The sequence below is a fragment of the Rana temporaria genome, chromosome 10 (assembly GCF_905171775.1).
Source record: "Rana temporaria chromosome 10, aRanTem1.1, whole genome shotgun sequence".
NCBI lineage: Eukaryota > Metazoa > Chordata > Amphibia > Anura > Ranidae > Rana > Rana temporaria.
Window position 1 is genome coordinate 104,323,601 of NC_053498.1, and position 21,134 is coordinate 104,344,734.

Here is a 21,134-nt window from a genome sequence, read left to right on the forward strand (position 1 = left end):
TTGGGATCCTCAAAGGTGGGAACCCAGTCGCTTACTGGGTCCCCGTCGCTGCTCAAATGCTCCAGGCCAACATGGCCCCGGAACCAGGAACACTGTGTGGCACGCACGCCCCAACCAGGTAGGCCATAGGGCCGGGGCGCCGTGATGTGGCCACCCTAAAGGTGGGTGCCACACTGGACGAAGGAGAACCCAGAGTCAATGGCGTCTGTCCCATAAATACCCTCCCCATGCACAGCGATACCAAACCCTCCTGATTGGCTGCTGGGGAAAATAACCCAAACCTTGACTCCACTGCTGCCACCTACTGCACAGGGGTGGGAAGAACACCCCAGCACAACAGAATAAGCCCACAGCACAGCCAAGCTGAGACAGAGACCCTGTTTTGCACATAACAATTTGGATCAAAGTTTAACTACACTCTGATCTCCCTCTAAATTTAAATAGCACCGGTACCTAAAGTAACCAGGCGCTACACATATAAATTGTTTGTTTGGAAATCTACTAGTGTGTAGCCAACTATCAAATATGACTCGGGAAAGAACCAAGGGGAGGTTAAAATGTCAGGCATCCTTGTACATTGTAATTGTAGGTCCCCTTTCTAATAATCACACCCATAACACAACAACTTCTAAAATACTACATTTTCCCTTTAGGAAGTACAACGTCACAATATAGGTCAGTATGCTGCCAAACACCAGCACTAACCTGTCTCAGCTATTATATATCACATAAGGATGATACTGTGAGAAGGGAAGAATTGAGTAAGTGCATGGCACAGATGGTAGGAGGCTATCTAATGAAAGCTTGCAATAAATAATCCACAGCCAGTGAATTTTGTAACAGACGTCAACCTATATTTATAAATTATAATCATCAAACCACGAGAAAAGGAAAAACAGCTATAACAAGTGTGAAATGACAATGATTTCACAATTTAACATTTTATAGTAAAGATAGCTACAGTATGTTTGAGAGCTTTGGTAAAGCATCTGTGCTTAAAACATTTGTCTTGGACTGTAGTATGTGTAGATACAAGGGATCTGTCAAGAAGACATGATATGTGTTTTCACCGAGATTCACATAGCTTTAACTCAAGATTCATCCATTTTCACATAAAAGCTCCACCGAAAAAAAAAAAAATTAAAAGTCAGCAGCTACAAATACTGCAACTGCTGACTTTTAATATATGGGCACTTACCTGTCCAGGGCGCCCGTGATGTCGGCCACCGAAGCCGTTCTGTCACTCGGCTCTCGGATAGAGGCGCCACCATCTTTGGTAAGGGAATCAGGAAGTGGAGCCTCAAAGCCTCACTTCCTGGTTCTCTACTGCGCAGGCGCGAGTCGCGCTGTGTGATCCCACTGGTCCCTGCTATCTTCTGGGACCTGTGTGTCTCCCAGAAGACAGCGGTGGGGACAGAAAAGAGGCCAGACATGGCGTAGATCGCCGCGGATACTGCAGTGATCTCTGCCCGGAAGTGGGAGCAAGTACCTGGATTACACAGGCATCTGCTCCCCCTGAAAGGTGGCAAATGTGACATTGGAGAGGGTGGGGGAATCCGAAAAGCGCAAGTTTCATTTTTGGATGGAACTCTCGCCAGCCAAAATACTAGCATATCCACACTCTGAAGCCCTGTACACATGGGCGAGAATCCCGTCGGAAAAAAAAAACATTGGTTTTCTCTACAGGATTCTTGTCAAGCTTGACGGGATTCTTGTCTAGCTTTCCTTGCATACACACTGTCAAAATCTCGTCAGTCTAAAGCGCGGTGACAGACAACACGTACGACGGCAGTATAAAGGGGAAGTTCAATTCCAATGTCGCCACCCCTTGTGCTGCTTTTGCTAATCTCGTGTTACTGCGTGTTAGTAAATGTTTGGTGAGAGACGATTCGTGCTTTTCAGTCCATTACAACGTGACGAATGTGCTATCTCCATTACGAACACTAGTTTTACCAGAAGGATCCCTCCCGTCTCATACTTGATTCTGAGCATGCACGTTTTTTTAAGACTCAGAAAAGCATACGCACGACCGGTTTTCTCGTCGGAAAACAGTCCGATGAGAATCCCGATGAGAAAATTGAGAATCCCGACGAGAAAATAGAGAGCAGGTTCTCCTTTTTTTCTCGTTGAGATTCCTGGCACTTTTCTCGAAGAAAAAACATACACACAAACGGTTTTCCGGTCGTGTGTACGAGGCTATGCCCTTATTTACACCATTAAATCTGCAGTTTCTGACAGTCCTCTCAAGGATTGCAACTATTCAGCCCTTTGGTGTTTTCAGAAGCTGAGGCCCCCTTTAGTTCATAAATTGACAACTACTGGTCTATACAATGGATAAGACGTGATAATTCCCATCAACTATTTCAGTAACTGCAGGTAAAACAAAAGAAAGAAAGAAAATGGGACTTCATTTAACTGCAAGAGACTGCAGGTGATCACATGACCCATCATGTTACTTGAGATTTTGCATCCTCCAACTATTGCAGATTTTTTAAACAAAGAAAAACATCCCTGATAATCAAGAGTGAAGCAACATGGTGTTCATGGCTGATGGTGCTGTATTAAACAGTATATATAGGCAAAACGTTTTGCTTAGTTTAGTTTAGTTGGAGTGGGGAGAGTTTAGAACCCCTGTCAGGTTTTACTATTGTCTGAGCTCCACTGGAGAAACTTCCTCTTTCTTGCTGTCCAGGGAATGTCTTTCACCAGACAGAAAGTTATTATTATTATACAGGATTTATATAGTGCCAACAGTTTGCACAGCGATTTATAATGTAGGCAGACACTACACCAATAGTACAATTCAAAACCAGAAGGGTTAGAGGAGCCCTGCTCCTGCAAGCTTACATTATAAGAGGGAGGGGCTGGTGAAACAAAAGGTAGGGACTCTGAAGGATGAACTGATGAGGGGAGTAGAAGATTTGATTGTTAGCTGGAGGCAGGATAGACCTCCATGAAGAGATGAGTTTTCAGGGATCACCAAAAATTTACAAAGTAGGAGATACCCGGACAGATTGAGGTAGTGCATTCCAGAGGATGGGGGAGGCTCTGGAGAAGTCCTGGAGACGAGCATGGAAGGAGGAGACAAGAGAGCTAAAGAGCAGAAGGTCTTGGGAGGAGCGGAGAGGTTGGTTTGGGTGATATTTAGAGATAAGATTGGTGATGTAGCTCGGGGGCAGAGTTGTGAATGGCTTTGTATGGCTTTGTATGTTATTGTTAGTGTTTGCTAGACAAATCAACACACTTTAAATGAAAAATTAAATGACTGACATAAAAAATGTAAACGTAAACGGGGCGGGGCCCATAGGCTTGAGCCCAGTCAAACCCAATGGTAAGTCCGGCCCAGATCATGTGACTTCTGTCACCACAAATAAGATATTTCCTAAGCCTTATTTTTTAAATTAGGAGCAGAAGCTATAGTGTATGCATAAACAATAAACATATTTATAAGGGCTCATGCACCATGAGTGTTTGAATTTATGCGCTGACTGCCTTTTACTCCTGACAGGAAAAAAACATACCTGAAGCAGTTATTTTGCATGCGTGTTTATAGGGGGTTAATGCATTCTGTTGTGCAGAATATTAAAGTGGTTCTAAAGACAGAAGGTTTTTTTTTTCTATCATACATAATGCATTCTATGTATTGAGATAAAAAACCTGATGTGTGCCGCAGCCCCCCTCAACCCCCTAATACTTACCTGCGCCCCATCTGAATGTTGTACTGGAATGCCTCGGCTGTTCAGGGACTCTCCCTCATTGGCAGAGACAGCAGCAGGTGCCATTGGCTCCTGTTGATGTCAATAATATCCAGTGAGCCAATGAGGAGATAGAGGGGGCAGGGCTGAGCCTGTCTGCTTGCTGTGGGGGCACTCAGCAGGTGGGAGGAGCCAGGAGCGCTGGTGAGGGACCCCAGAAGAGGGGGATCTGGGCTGTTCTGTACAACACCATTACACAGGGCAGGTAAGTATAACAAAAAAAACAAGACCTTAAATGGTTTGTAAAGGACATTTTTTCTTTATCTTAATAGCTTCCTTTACCTTAATGCAGTGCTGTTTTCATGTCTTCATTGTTTGTTTTTGCTCTCAAGTTGCTGTAATTCTTCTTTGATCTCCACACTTCCTGGTTGTCTGTTTCCTGATAACCACAGCACTGGGAGCTTTCTCTCTGTGGTCACTAACTTAAAGGAGGTGTGATTACTGTGTGTCTAAAACCCCTCAGCACCAATCAGTTTCGTTTTCCAAACCATCACTGCCCTGTATTGGCTCTGTGGCTCTGTACATCACAGAAGCAGGAAACAACATGCAACTGCAGGTACATTATATGATTGATTTTTATCTATTTTTAATCATTTTTAAAAGGAATCAGTTAACTATTATGGCCCGGATTCACATACATTGGCGCATATTTATGCGCTACGCTGATGTAGCGCAGAGAGGCAAGCATCGAATTCACAAAGCACTTGCCTCCCAAACTGCGCTGGTTTCCCTCGGCGTAAGCCGTTGTAGGTGGAAGTGGGCGTGAGCCATGCTAATGACGCGTGACTCCATGCAAATGATGGGCCGAGTGCCATCCAAGTACTTAAAACGAACGGCGCATGCGCCGTCCCGTGGACGTATCCCAGTGCGCATGCTCAGAATCATGTCGGAACTACTCCCTAAGATAAGACGGATCACTGCCTACGACGTGAACGTAACCTACGCCCAGCCCTATTCACGTACTACGTAAACGACATAAAATACGACGGCTGTGTTCCCTGGTCCATACCTTTGCATGGGTTGCGCCTCATATATGGGGAATAACTTTACGCTGGACGTACGACTTACGCAAACCATGTATATTATGCGCCGGGCGCAAGTACGTTTGTGAATCGGCGTATCTCCCTGATTTGCATATGTGCATAGAAAATCAATGGGAGCGGCAAATGCGCACAGCGTAAATATGCGCCCACGATACGACGGCATAGGCAAGTTACGTCGGTCGTAGGAAGCCTATTTTTAGGCGTATCTCAGTTTGTGGGCACGGCGCATGGATACGACGGCGCATATTTACACTTACGCGGCATATCTCGAGATACGTTGGCGTAAGTGCTTTGTGAATCCGGGCCTATGTCTCTATACCCTGTAAACAGTCATTTCAGCAAAAAAAATGTTTTCCTTTACAACTCCTTTAACCACTTCAGACCCGCGCTATTGACAAAAGACGTCAACAGCGCGGCTCTCAAGGGCCAAGTGGACGTATTTGGACGTCTTTTTAGAAGCATTACCCGCGCGCGCCACTGGGTGGCGCGCAGCAGGTAAACACTGTCCCGGCGCATCGCTGAAGAGCCGATGCGTGTACCTGGCGGCTGCGATGTCCCCCGGGTACACGCGATCGGCGGTGACACAGCAGGTGACAGCAGGGTTTACACAAAGAGCTCCATGTGCTGTCAGAGGAGACCGATCTGTGTCCCTTGTACATAGGGACACAGCATCGGTCACCTCCCCCAGTCACCCCCCTCCCCCCACACAGTTAGAACACACCCAGGGCATACATTTAACCCCTTCCTCACCCCCTAGTGTTAACCCCTTCCCTGCCAGTCACATTTATACAGTAATTAGTGCATTTTTATAGCACTGATCGCTGTATAAATGTGAATGGTCCCAAATTTGTGTCAAAAGTGTCCGATATGTCCGCCGCAATATCGCAGTTCCAATAAAAATCAAAGATCACCGCCATTACTAATAAAAAAAAATCATAATTCTGTCCCCTATTTTGTAGGCGCTATAATTTTTGCGCAAACCAGTCAATTATTGCGATTTTTTTCTTTTTTTTACAAAAATACGTAGAAAAATACGTATCGGCCTTAACTGAGAAAAAATATATAAAAAAAAAAAAATGGAATATTTATTATAGCAACAAGTAAAAAAAATATATATATTTTTTAAATTGTCGCTCTTTTTTTGTTTATAGCGCAAAAAATAAAAACAGCAGAGGTGATCAAATACCACCAAAATAAAGCTCTATTTGTGGGGAAAAAAGGACGTCAATTTTGTTTGGGAGCCACGTCGCACGACCGCGCAAATGTCAGTTAAAGCGACGCAGTGCCGGAAGCTGAAATTTCGTCTGGGCACGAAGGGGGTTTATGTGCCCAGTAAGCAAGTGGTTAATATCACTTTAATGTATTGTGACCATTAGAATGCATTACGACACAAGTGCACCTAAATGCATCAAGCTTTTATGCATGTTTTGCATCTTTCTGCTGAAAGGCTCCTCTCCTGAATGTATTAGCGATTTTTTTCAGCCTGCAAACACTCCTCTTCTAATATGTCTGTAGATGCCTATATGTTCATGGAGTAGTGTAATGTGTTTGGTGTTATATCTCCCCGCACAACAGAAAATATCTGAATGTCCACCATAAATCTTATGAAAATAACACTTTTGTTGCTGTGCATGCAAGAGTTTATTCCTTTTTTTTCTTTGGGCTATTTACATTACAAGAATAGTGTTGGGTTTTAATTATGAGTGGGATGTCTCCCACTTTTTTATGAATCAGCTTTCACATCTGCAAGTCTGGTTTGCAGTATGGGCCGAACAACATTATGATACAATATGTTTGTTTTTGTATCCTTATTTTGTTATTATATAGCTCTGCAGAGATGTTTCTGATTGTAGCTGCTTCTGGGAGGTTTCAGATCTGATATTAGGAAGCAGCGGTATGATTCTTTGTTTTTCATTGGTGTGCAAACCTTCTCTTTGGCATTGCCCTGAAACAGACACAGTATGGGCATGCGCTAATATGGGGTATGTATAGTTCTGTGCGCTTTACTTTGTAAACTTTTTCTACTTTAGGCCCCTTTCACACTGAGGAGTTTTTCAGGTGGTTTAGCGCTCCAAAAGTCCTGCTAGCCGCATCTTTGGAGCAGTGAAGGAGCGGTGTGTTTACCGCTCCTCCTCCGCTCCTTCCCATTAAAAAAAAATGAGACACTGCGGCTATCCTGCCGGCAATGCGCCTCTACAGAGGTGCATTGCCGGCGCTATTAACCCTTTTTTAGGTCACTAGCAGCAGTTAAAACCATGCTGCTAGCTGCCAAATACCGCCCCAATTCCGACGATTCCGAAAAATAGTGCCGCTATACCATCAGCGCACCTCCCGCCCCAGTGTGCGGCAGACCTGGCTGCCCTTCTGAAATGCAGCTTGTGATGGATCACTTTTCGGAGGTGTTTGATAGGTGGTTAGAAGGGGAACTGTCACCTTCTCATTGCATGCTTAAACCCTGTAAAGCTGGCACCACTGCACTGTAACGTTCCGTGCTTAAACCCTGTAAAGCTGGCACCACTGCACTGTAACGTTCCGTGCTTAAACCCTGTAAAGCTGGCACCACTGCACTGTAACGTTCCGTGCTTAAACCCTGTAAAGCTGGCACCACTGCACTGCAACTTTCCGTGCTTAAACCCTGTAAAGCTGGCACCACTTGACTGTAACATTCCGTGCTTAAACCCTGTAAATCTGGCACCTCTGCACTGTAACGTTCCTTGCTTAAACCCTGTAAAGCTGGCACCACTGCACTGTAACATTCCGTGCTTAAACCCTGTAAAGCTGGCACCACTGCACTGTAACGTTCCGTGCTTAAACCCTGTAAAGCTGGCACCACTGCACTGTAACGTTCCGTGCTTAAACCCTGTAAAGCTGGCACCTCTGCACTGTAACTTTCCGTGCTTAAACCCTGTAAATCTGGCACCACTGCACTGTAACTTTTCTTGGATGAGCAAGTTTGGAATGGAGGAACTTGACAGGCCTGCACAGAGTCCTGACCTCATGCCAAAAGTACACCTTTGGGATGAATAAGAGCAGAGGCTGTGAGCCAGGCCAACATCAGTGCCTAACCTCACACCTTGTGGACAGCCTTCCCAGAAGAGTTGAAGCCGTTATAATTGCAAAGGGTGGGCCAACTCAATATTGAACCCTACGGACTAAGACTGGGATGCCATTAAAGTTCATGTGCGTGGCGGGGCGTGGCCTGGACATGGCTGAGTGAAGACGCACATCTCTGGAGCTCCCGGCCTCGTCCTCCTCTATACCGGCCACAGACCCGTAAACACAGGCATGCAATCTGCCAAAAGAGGAAAAAACAAAGGCACACCCAGGCGGACCCGTTCGAGCCTTAAGACGGGAGATTTACATCATTATTTTCACCCTAACACGCCGAATTCACCGGGAGGAAGAGTGGCGGCACCACGTGGCACCCCGCATGGCGACTCGATAGAGGACTCAGAGCAAGCCCTCTGGACCTTCCACCCGGCTGACCAGCCGGCTGACCCCACCACGCCCGAGACATCCGGAGGAGACATGGCTATGTCTTCCTCCACTGCGGAGCCGGGGAGCGCGGCGACAGAGCGGGAGATGCGGGAGATACGAGCACTCCTCCAGGCCCTCCCTACCCGCTCCGACATAGAGACACTCGTGCTCAGGCTAGAGGATGCCCACCGGCGGGACTTCCAGGAGGTTCGGGCGGAGGTGTCCACCCTCACAGATAGGGTATCCGCGGGAGAGGGTTCCCTGACAACCCTGGAGCAGCGCGTATCCGGCCTGGAACGAGACAGAGACCTCCACAGAGAAGCGGCAATCACACTCCAACTGCACCTCGAAGAGGCCGAAGATAGGAGCCGCCGCAACAACCTACGTCTTAGGGGCATACCGGAGTCGGTAGAGGCCGAAGACCTGGACGCCACACTACTGCGGATATTCCGAGACACGCTGGAGAACCCAGAGGAGACGGTGGAGATTGACCGCGCACACCGCGCGCTAGGCCCGAGAACGGACGATCTAACCAGGCCCCGAGATGTCGTGTGCAGACTCCTCCGGTTCGCGCAGAAGGAACGCATCGTCAGGAACGCATGGGACCGGGGCGAGATCCGCATAGGAGACGCAGAGATTAAGATCCTGCCGGACCTCTCGAGAGCAACCCTGCGCCGCCGTGCGATGCTGAAGCCGGTGTTGGACATCGCCAAACAACGCGGCTACACGTACCGCTGGGGTTACCCTCTCGCGGTAACTTTTCGGAAGGATGGAGAGGCCTTCACCGTCCAGACGCCTGCAGACCTCCCGGCCCTCTTCGAGTACCTGGGTACAGACCAGGTACCAGTACCTGATTGGCTCCAACTTCTACCGCGGACCCAGGGACGTGGAGGACCCTCAAGATACAGACCCGGCAGGGGTGCCCGCCAGCAAGGTCGTGGTCGGAGACGGCAACGTGCACCATCAGGAGAAGCAAACCGTGAGTAGGCCGTAGGCCACAACCACCCCACTCCCGGTACCCCACGCCTCTACGTTATGCCGGAGACACTCTCTCCCCCCCTGCCAAGAGATTAGACTTATGATGCCAGTGGACGGTTTGTAGCCGGGGAAACCCACACATTGAGACCCGATACGTGAATGGAGGAGGGATGTTCCCTGAGACGCAGATTAGTGAACTGGTCACCCACCTCAAGCATCCCCCCCTGGGCTCCCGCGCTGTTAGAGCGTGCCCTTACCCCCGGTCTCCCGAACAGGAACAGACGGAACTCGAACCCTGGGGCTGCCAGAATGGTTGCACTCCCCGCCACCCACAGTGGAGACCCCCCCCCTCTTTACTTACTGAAGATGGCCCACTAGAGCTTGGGGAGAACACCACCATTCCCAAGATGGAGGAGTCTCAGACGCTACAAGGGCACTAGAGGCGCTAAAACCTGGCAACCCACTGGGCACCCGCGCTGTTAGAGCGCGCCCTGAACTGTAAACCGACTACGCTCCACCCCATCATTGCCAACACCACCTACTGACCGCGCAGTTGAAGGCCGGTCCACACTGTTTGATAGACCCAGTCCTGGACACACTATTTCAACCGAGCTACCCATACTAGTAGGGAGAGGGGGAATGCTGACCCGGGAGTGTCGAGGATATCCCCCACCCTTGGGAGAAGGATTCGTTCCTAATGTTAGAGAATGTATAAGGGACGGGGATTTGAGGCGGCTCGTGACTTGGGCCGGAGCTGGGAGGGGGGGTAATACGTTATGAGATCTGCGAGCCACGCACATGTTGGGAGGAAGGGAGCGGTCTGTTGGATAGATGGCTCGGGGTGGAGGGAGATACTGGCAGTTTGAGAACGTGGTATAGGGAGAGGAGGGGACACGAGGTGATCCGGATGTGCGGTCTGGTAACTGGCTGTTCCCGGACCCGCTCATCTCTGAGATTGCTGGCGGGTAAAGTGGGATTTAATGCTCAACACGTTCCGTTTTACACGGCTCTTATTATTTCTGTTCATACTTTATGCTGAAAGAATCGTTTTTTTCTTTCCTCTTATTTTCACTAAACCAATACTGTACTACCATTGATTGCATTACTGTTACTGTTACTGTAGACCAACAATTGACTAGGCCGTGGGGGATGGATGGAGCCGGGAGCTCGTGCCACCGGCTTTGTCTATCCACCGACCCACATAGGACTGCGCTCATACGCCAGTTTAGCACTGGTGAGCGTGCTAGCTGTTTAAAGCTATATTAGTTTTCTCCCAGACCACACCATCTGGTGCTGGCCACTTTTCTATTTTCTCCCCTATTCTTTCCTCGCTCCCCATCTGGGGACACACCCAACCCGGTGAACCACTACACCCGAACTACTCAACCCACCCACCCCCCCCCCCCCTCCCCTGCCCGCGGACATGGACACCCTGACAGTATTCTCACTAAACGCCAAAGGCCTGAACACACCCGAAAAACGCAGGGGCAACTTTACGCCGCGCAAACCTAACGTAAACGTCGTAACTTCACTGCGTCAACCGCGCATACGTTCAGGAATTCGCGTATCTAGCTAATTTGCATACTCGACGGGGAAAACGATGGAGGCGACACCTATCGACAAAAAAAAAAATGCATTTAAGATCCGACAGCGTAAGAGCCTTACGCCTGTCGGATCTAATGGATATCTATGCGTAACTGATTCTAAGAATCAGTCGCATAGATACGACGGCCCAGATTAGGACTTACGACGGCGTACATGGCATTGCGCCGTCGTAAGCCCTTTGAGAATCTGGGCCTATAATTCTGCTTAAAAAGCTTGTACACAAAAATAATGTCTATCTTGCATTAGACTCCAATATAACATTGTGATATCTACAAACCATAAGACTGGCATAGTACATGTTTTGTTGGCTTTATGGGCTTATTAGGCCTCAACATGTTTTCAAGCTTTATTGGGTTTAGCACTGCTTGAAACATAAGCCATAGATCGTCAGCGCACAAAGGTTTTATGGTTAAGGATTTGGTTTGCCTTAATCAGTTGTCATCCCTTTAAAAGACGTTGTCCCCTGTGACTCAATAGATTTTCCCAGAACCATCCAGGTTGTTCCCTTTCAGTCTATCTGTGGAGCCTTTTATTGCAGCTCCAGGTAATTCACTGTGTGTCAGGAAAGGTTCTATCCATCCCAGTTATTTGCAGTGCATTACGAAGCAACAGTCCGCTGTGTGACATTTTACTAAGGCTCTTAACATAATGTATTGCAGGTTCCTATCAATAGCTATTGGCAAGCAAATTATAATACCTTTGCTATCATGCAGTGCAGAGCAAAAGAAATCTTTGTTGGTGTCTCCATGGAAAAAAAAAAAAAAAGTTGCATTACGTTGTGAAAAAGGCTGATTCCTAATAATATCAATCAATAATTAAGTCTGCTCCTAAGATTTTTAATACAATTATTTTTTTATTATTATCAATGTTAATATTTTTCATTAGATTAAAGTAGTTTATATCTTTTTTTTTTTTTATTTGCCATCTTTGTCCTATTGGGGAGATTTACCTTCAACAGGAAGTGAAGAAATCCCTGAAAAATAAAAGAATCCCTTGTTTCCCCATTGGAAGATTTCCCCTCTATTACTTCCCCATTGGAAGATTTCCCCTCTATTACTTCCCCAATGGAAGATTTACCCACTATTACTTCCCCAATGGAAGATTTCCCCACTATTACTTTTCTGTGGACAACCCACGATTTTCTTTAAGGCCTTGTACACACAACCGAACATGTTTGCTGAAACTGGTCCGTGGACCAGTTTCCGCGGACATGTTCGGTCGTCTGTAAGGCCGACCGGACCGGATTCCCGGCCGAGCGGACAGGTTTCCAGCGGACAAATGTTTCTTAGCATGCTAAGAAACATGTCCGCTGGAAGCCTGTCCGTCGGACATGTTCGGTCGTCTGTACGACTCACCGGACATGTCCGCTCGGCCGAAAGCCCTCACATGCGTCGAAGTGATTCGACGCATGCGTGGAAGCATTGACCTTCCAGGGTTGCGCACGTCGCCGCGTCATCGTCGCGGCCACGACGCGACCACGTCACCGCGTATCCTGTCCGCGGAGAATTTGGTCTGATGGTGTGTACAGCCATCAGACCAAATGATCCCAGCGGACATGTCCGATGAAAACGGTCCGCGGACCGTTTTCATTGGACATGTTTGCCCGTGTGTACGAGGCCTTACTTTAATTTTCAATGATTATGGTAAACCGGGACACAGAAAGCAAAAAACAAAACAAAAAACAAACAAAAAACAAATAGGTGGTCTAATCCATGTCCAAAACTAAAATACGTTTTGTCTTTACTCTTTAGTTATGAGTGAGTGAGTGAGTGAGAAACTTATATAGCGCAAACAAATGCGAACTTAATCGCCTCAAGGCGCTGGCATCCAGAGTTGTACAGGTCTTTCAGAAGAGGTGGGTCTTCAGTTTTTTCCTAAAAACCCGATGGTTTTCTTCGAAGCGGATAGTCGTGGGTAGAGCATTCCAGAGCCGTGGTCCTTGGACCGAGAATCTACGTTCTCCCTTCGATTTGTATCGGGATTTAGGGATTTGGAGAAGGTTTTGGTTGGTTGATCGGAGCACGCGCTGGGTGACGTAGGGTTTTATTTTCTCGCTTAAGTATTGAGGAGCTTTACCCTGTATACATTTGTGGGTGAGGCAGAGAGTCTTGAATGTCACCCGGTCCTGTATGGGGAGCCAGTGGAGGGACCTCAAGGCGGGAAGATTGGTTCCCACGGCTTTTTTACCAGTTACCAGTCTGGCTGCCGTGTTCTGGACGACCTGTAGACGTGAAATCTGGTATTTTGGTAGTCCTAAGTAGAGGGAGTTTGCGTAGTCGAGTCGTGAGTTGATGATCGTTCCCACCACTACTGCCGTGTCCTCTTCCGGGATGAAGGGGAGGAGTCTACGTAGCATGCGGAGCAGATGATGAGAACCGCTGACGACTGATCCTATTTGTGCATCCATCGTCATGTCTGCGTCAAAGATGACTCCGAGACTTTTGACTTTGTTGCTTGGTGCGATGGTTTGTCCGAGGATGGTGACATCATCCCTACAAAACTCTTGAAAGAATGCACGGACATCCTGGCACCTATCATAACGCACATCATAAACCAATCGTTCAGGGAAGGGAATGTTCCGAGCACCCTTAAGCAAGGCATAATAAAACCCCTCCTAAAGAAACCCAACCTCGATCCCAAAGACCCAAACCAGTGCAGACCGGTAACAAGCCTGAACACCATCTCCAAGATCATGGAGAAAGCAGTAGTACAACAGCTTCAGTCCCATCTGGACGACCACAAACTCCTAGATCCCCTACAATCAGGTTTTCGCCCAGGCCACGGCACAGAAACGGCTCTCCTCAAGATATGGGACGACGCTCTCGAAGCAGCAGATGACGGAGAATCCTGTCTCCTAGTGCTGCTGGACCTTAGTGCAGCCTTCGACACGGTAGACCACAACATATTGCTCACGCGACTCAAAGAAGTAGCCAGAGTCTCTGACGCGGCCCTACCGTGGTTCGCATCTTTCCTAGAAAATCGCACTCAGACCGTGAAACTTGGAGATTTCACATCAGAAACACGGACCATCACATGCGGAGTTCCTCAAGGATCACCCCTCTTACCTGTACTCTTCAACATCTACATCCGCCCGCTCCTCAAAATCATCAGCAAACAGGACCTGCGCTACAACTCCTATGCGGACGACACGCAGCTTTACCTTCGAATCACCAACAAACAAGACCAATTCCATGAACTAGGAAAGTGCCTTACACTGATCGACAATTGGATGACTGAAAGCTCCCTCAAACTCAACGGATCCAAAACAGAGCTACTACCCTTCACGCAAATAGGAAATCCATGCAGGGTCGATTCATTCAAAAGGAGATTTTTAGTTACGGGTGGGGCTTGCTGGTCTGAATTAGGCCTTGACTTTGTACGTGTCTTGAATTTTCCAGCTTCCTGACACAGTTCCTGAATCTTCCTGTGCTCCCAGAAGTTTTGAGTGCTAACACAAATATTTCTCCTCCTGTTCTGTTCTTCATTTTATAAAATGAATGATATTCCCAAAAAGATGAGTGGTAAATCTATCATATTGGCCACAGAGGTGTGTGGATCTGAGTGCAAATTTTTGATCCATTGGTTTTGATACTTGGAACTGATTTATAATAAGTAGGCAAACCAAAGTTTTGACCTTGTGCAGATTTTCTTGATTTGCACGCTTGTTCAAGATCAGTAAATTAAAAAAGAGTGCAGCCAGGGGCAAATAGGTAATTTGAATTTTCAGAATGGAACCAGCAGTGGCAGCCTCGATATTTGCAGTATGGACTTCCTTCAAAAAGACCCTAAACCTCCTTAAGGGCTTTTGTTGATGGGCTGTCGTTTGCTTCATTCGGGATTTGCATTCCCATAGAAGCCTATGCATAGAAGCGGGTTAGAAGGTCAACTGCAAGTCAAATGCCAATGATTCTGAATGATCATCTCAAAATGATGGCATCAACACCAGCCCAAAGCCCATCAACAACAGTTCTTTACTAAGTTTATGTTGACGTGTAACTTTTTTTTCATTTACTTTACTTTGTTCTTCTTCTTGTTTTCATAAACCATATTTATGACCAACATAAAACCTTATTATATCTTTCATAGTTAAACCCTGTTAAACTGATGAAATTTATAATAGCAGTATTCTAATGCCGCGTACACACGGTCAGAATTTCCAATGGAAAAAAGTCAGATGGAATTTTTTAACCGGATATTCCGACCGTGTGCATGCCCCATCTGACTTTTTCCGTTGGAAATTCCGACGAACTTAGAAAGAGAACTATCGGAATTTCCGTTTGTCTGTATGGAATTCCGACGGAGAAAAAAAACACGCATGCTCGGAAACAATTTGACGCATGCTCGGAAGCATTGAACTTCATTATTCTAGGCTCGTCGTAGTGTTGTACTTTACTGCATTTTTGATGGTCGGAATTTGGTGTGTCCGTGTGTATGCAAGACAGCTTGAGCAGAATTCCGACTGAAAAACCCTTCGGAGTATATTCTGATGGGAAATCCGATTGTGTGTACAGGGCATTAGACCAAATTCTCCTACAGCTTCTAATGGGGTTTAACTCATCTGCCATCAGGTGGACCTTCCACATGAGATGTCCAATAGGGTTGGTCTATCATGATTCTGTTGTGCTTTAAGGGAAGGTCCTAGGACACATAAAAAATGTACTTTTAGGCTTAAAGGCTAATTCTACTTTTCTGATCATGTTTCATGCTATATCCATATTTAGGGTATAACATGAAACATAAAGGTTTTTTTTTTCAGCACACCATGGATCGACAAGGTAGCGTCCAAACCGATTTTATTGCATGATCACAACACAAAGCAGTGCTTTATGTTGTAATCACGCAATACAATCCGTTTGGATGCTACCTTGTCGATTCATGGTGTGCTGGCAAATATCTCCATTGTGACTTGCTGGTTGTTGCTGCAGCACTCAAATCTTTTAGAGCTTATCCAGGAACATGTGCGATGGGAATATGGAGTATAAGATAGAACATGGTCACATTCTGCAGCTCCCCACCCTCAAACTGCCTCCCCCTCAATCGCCTGAATCACAAAGTTCTTTTTCCTGCATTCAATTTTTTATTTTAATTTAGCACAGCTGTGTGTGGCTCCGCCCACACAGCCACATCATCCATTTACAGATCCATTCACCTAGATCTGTAAAGAGAAGATTACAAACTCTGTCTGCCACTCAAAGGAGCATAAATGTGGGAATGTCACAGCACTCATAGCCCATTGATTTGTTCCTCCGGCTCTGTAACTGAAGGTCCGTACTTGCGTACAGACCTGGGGCTGGAGGAATATTCTACAAGAGCCTGTGCATTGTACCTGTGATCCATTGATCACTACAACAAAGCTTTGCAGATTCCAATGCAAAAAAATAATAGAGGCACATGTTTTTTTTTTTCAATAAGGGTGCATTTATAAAAAATAAATAAAAAGGTGGGATTTGCCTTTAAAGAGACACTAAATCCAGGAAGGTAACACAGTGGACAGAGGGAAGAAGCAAGCATCGGACACACCATGAAGTGTTGGATACTGAAGATTCTACCAGTGCTTCTTTCTCTGTAAGCGAGTGAATATTGAATTTACTGGAGGCAGTGCAGGCAAGTAAAATACATTGATTTTAAAGAGTAATGTCACCTACACACGATCGGAAATTCCGACAAAAAAAATGTGGATTTTTTTGTGACGGAATGTTGGCTCAACTTGTGTTGCATACACACCGTCACATAAATCTTGTTGGAAATTTTTGACCGTCAAGAACGCGGTGACGTAAAAGACGTACGACGAGCCGAGATCAATGAAGTTTAATAGGCAGTTCGGCTCTTCTGCTTGATTCTGAGCATGTGTGTTATTTTGCACGTCGGATTTGCATAAAGACGAACATATTTTCCGATAGGAACTTTTTCTGTCGGAAAAATAGAGAACCAGCTCTCAATCTTTTGTTGGCGGAAATTCCGACAGCAAAACTCTGATGGAGCATACACACGGTTGGAATTTCAGACCAAAAGCTTGCATCAGACTTTGCTTGTCGGAATTTCCGCTTGTGTGTACGCGGCATAACTGTTGTTAGTAGACATGTATCCAAACTATAGCGTGTTTTGAAGCAACTGTACAGCCAACCTTGGTCATGGAGAAGCTGAAGAAATGAAAACAGTACGTTGTACCTACAGCATCGCTTGCTTCTTTGCACACCCACACACATGCAGTTTTGTCTTTTAATTTAATACATGCATTCTTGTAAAAATACCCCTCTGTAAAAATAAATACTTATGTGTTTTCTCTTTTAATGATTCTGGCATTTTCAGCAAGCCTGTAAAGCATCTATTCTAATCTGTTCAGTGGAAGACTGCCATAGTGGGGAAGAGCCAAATCGTTACTGCTGAGCACCAATCAGCATTCAAAGTAACTTCCACACTGCGCTAAAACTTCCATTTTTTTTTCACTTGGAAAAGCAAAACAGCAGCTGTTGTTTGCCACGTGTCATAAAAGCCAATTTATGCATCTAATATTGAAGTTTATTCCAGAATGTGTGGGATATATTTGATTAGTAACTCAAAATACACTTACCACTGCTATCCTGTTTAAAGAATAAGCATTATAAAATAACCAACTGCATTTATATATACACTCGGGCTCTAATGCCTCGTACACACGACCATTTTTCCCGGCAGGAAAAAAAACGTTGTTTTTCCCGACGTGATTCCTCTCCAGCCTGACTTACATACACGTTCATGCAAAAAAACGTCAGACCAAAGCGCGGTGATGTAGAACACGTGCGACGGGACTATAAAAGGGAAGTTCCTTTCAAATGGCGCCACCCTTTGGGCTAATTTTGGGCTGCATACTTGATTCTGAGCACGCCCCCTTTTTTTCCCCTCAGAAAAGCGTACACATGACCGTTTTTCGCGATGAGAAAAAAACTGACGGGAAACACAACGAGAAAAAAGAGAGCTGGTCTCAATTTTTTTGCGGGCAGTTTTTTCGTCGAGAAAACTGCTAGGGAGCATACACAAGACCGGTTTTCACAACCAATATAAATAATGGCAGTTTTCTCCTCGTGAAAACTGGTCGTGTGTACAAGGCATAAGAGTGAGATCTTACTGCTGAAGTTTCTGATTTTACCTATTTTCTGTGGTAAAGACAATCTTTAACCTGCATCTGTGCATTGACTATGCATTGTAAAAGACATGTCGGTGAACTGTCTTACTTGCCAACTAATTTGTAATTCTGTTTATCCAGGCTTGTGAGCCAGGCATTTCTGAGAGGCAGCATAGTCTACTCAGTGACCTCCCTTTTCATCGGTGCATTTAAACAATACAACATAGACACCCACCTGCCTCTAACCTGCCGACTGGACAATGAGGGAAAATTATAACACGGATCAATTCATCATTCTGCTATTTTCTTCTGTCTGCACTGTGCAATGGAAAAAACTCCTAAAGTAGTTCTAACCCCTTACGTATACCCACTGAAGCGGAAAGCCTCAGGTAATACACAGAGATTAAAAGAACAACAACCATGCTACATAAGTTGTACCTGTTTATCTGCAGCGATCTCTCTTGTACATCACAAAAATTTACCTGGGCAGGAAGGGGTTAAAAGTGCCCAGTATTGAAGTGGTTAATGACTCAATTAGTGCCCTGTCCTTTCATTTTGGTAGACTTTATAGGCAAAATCAACAAGCAATTTTATGGACTGTTCCTAATTTTTTAGCAATACTATGTAACATTTGTGAAAATAATTGGTTATGATTGGGCTATTTCATATATTCAGTTTCAAATGTATATAACTTTCCAGGTTTACTTATCTAAGATTTAGATTTGCTCCATTATCAAATTTTTTGAAGTTGGAAGTCAGAGGATACTGAGCTTTCATTGTTGTTGCAGTTCAGGAGTGTCAAACTAAATTGAATTGAACTGCCGCATCAGCAGTATACCACACACTTAAAAAGATCAGGCGCCAATATAGGGGGAATGGACCAAGAATTCATCAAAAGAGAGTTAATAGATGCAACCCTTGGGTGGGGGAATGGAAAAAACAGCATTAAAAAAACCTCTAAAAAAATACATTGTTCAAGGGAGTTAATGTTATTGTCAGGTCACCTGTGGCCAGGTGACAAGTGCACCCCGTTGGGATCAGGTATGCACCACGGGGTAGTGAACCCTATAGCCGACTGCTGCAATCAGAGAGGAAGCGTGAACCCAAGATTCCCCAAGGCGCAGAGTCTAAGACCCAGCTTTGTGTTCACCAGAGCCTCTAGTGGTGAGGATGGCCTTCGCTGCAGCTGGATCCAGGTCGCGACCCCTGGGAACCCCTAGGTCACGCTCCGCAGGGAGAGAGGGGAAGCAGCAGCCAGGACAAGTGATAGTGATGGGTAAGCCGAGGTCAGGGCAACAGGCAGACAAGGGTAACCGAAGGGACAGGCAAAAGGTCAGGGTCACAGGCAAACAGGAGAAGTCAGGGACGAGCCAAAAACGGTACACAGGAAGGTAAACGTAGCACACTGCAGACAGGAACTTAAGCTAACAACACAGTTGAACAGCAAAGCAGACCTGCAGTGCAACAGTTAATATAGACTTCCTGGGATGGCCTGGGGTGGGGCCATAGAGGAAGAAGAGGTGATAAAAAGGCAGCCAGAAGAGAGTCAGGCCTCTGATGGAGACATGAGAAGAAGGTAAGCTGCCAGACATTATTGCATGTCCATGACAGTACCCTCCCTCTTACAAGGCCTCCCCCTTCCCCGCCTGGGTCCGGGTTTAGAGAGAAACTTCAGTTGAAACTTCTTCAACAGACAAGGTGCAAAGACCTCTGATGCAGGGACCCACGACCTCTCCTCAGGGCCAAAGCCTTTCCAATGAACAAGGTATTGAAGAGCGCCTTTACAGAGTCGGGAATCCAGAACTTGACTGACCTCGTATTCCTGATTATCCTCTGAGACTGGCGCCATGGTAGGGAGAGGACGTGAGAAATTATTGAGGACTAAATGCTTCAGAAGGGAAACATGGAAGGAGTTAGAGATTTTGAGGCTTTTGGGAATCTGAAGTTTGAAACAAACCGGATTCAGTTTAGACATAATAGTGTATGGACCAATGAATCTTGGAGCAAACTTCAGAGAAGGAACTCGGAGATTGATGTTCCTGGTTTAGAGCCAAACTTTGTCCCCTGGCTGAAGAGATGGCGGTTTACGCCTGCGGCGGTCAGCAAAGCCTTTGAATTTGTCGGCAGCTGCCCGGAGGGAATCATGAACATCACTCCAGATGGTATTGAAGGACTCCTGAGCTGAAGCCAAAGCTGGGATATCCAGAGAACAGGTTATGAGAAAATTCTGCCCATGGAAGTAGAGAGGACCAATCGTCATGATGAGCGGAGACTAAGGTACGAAGAAAAACCTCTAACTCCTGATTAACCCTCTCCGTCTGCCCATTGGATTGAGGATGGTAAGAAGAGGAAAAATCCAAGGCAATATTGAGGGATTTGCAAAAGGCTCTCCAGAAGCGAGACGTAAATTGAACACCCCTGTCGGAAACAATATGAGACGGAACCCCATGGAGATGGAAAATTTCTCGAACAAAAATGGGGACCAATGCAGGATCAGAATGAAGGCCAGGAAGGGGAACAAAATGAGCCATCTTGGAGAACTGATCGACTACCACCCATATGACCTTATTACCGTCAGACAGTGGGAGGTCGGTGATAAAATTCATGGCAATATGAGCCCAGGGCTCCTTAGGAATGGGCAAGGGCATGAGGATACCAGCAGGAGCTTGTGTGGAGGATTTAGACTGAGCACAGACATGACAAGCCTTGACATAGTCTTTGACCTCCGAGCAGAGATTAGGCCACCAATAGTGACGACTGATGAGTAAGAAGGACCGGAGGAATCCAGCGTGGCCCGCCACCATGGAATCATGTCCCCAACAAAGGATCTTAGCTCTTAGCTCAGTGGGGACAAAGGTCTTACCAGGAGGAATTTTTGAGTCCAGGGTGGTAGAATGGGCAACAATGCATGAAGTTGGAATGATCGGTTCAGGTTCAAGAGTGGGCTCCTCATCCGATGGCATAATTGCTCTCTGCCTTTTTTTTTGGAAAAGAACGCACCTGGTTGACATCTCGTTTCAAAGAGTTGAAGAAGCACCGCTCCCACCCCCACTGAAGAAACGTCCACTTCAATAAAGAATGCCTCCCCAGGATTTGGTCTCCTCAAGAGAGGTCCAGAGACAAACACATGTTTCAGATCGTGAAACGCAGAGACAGCTTCGGGGGGCCAGTCTT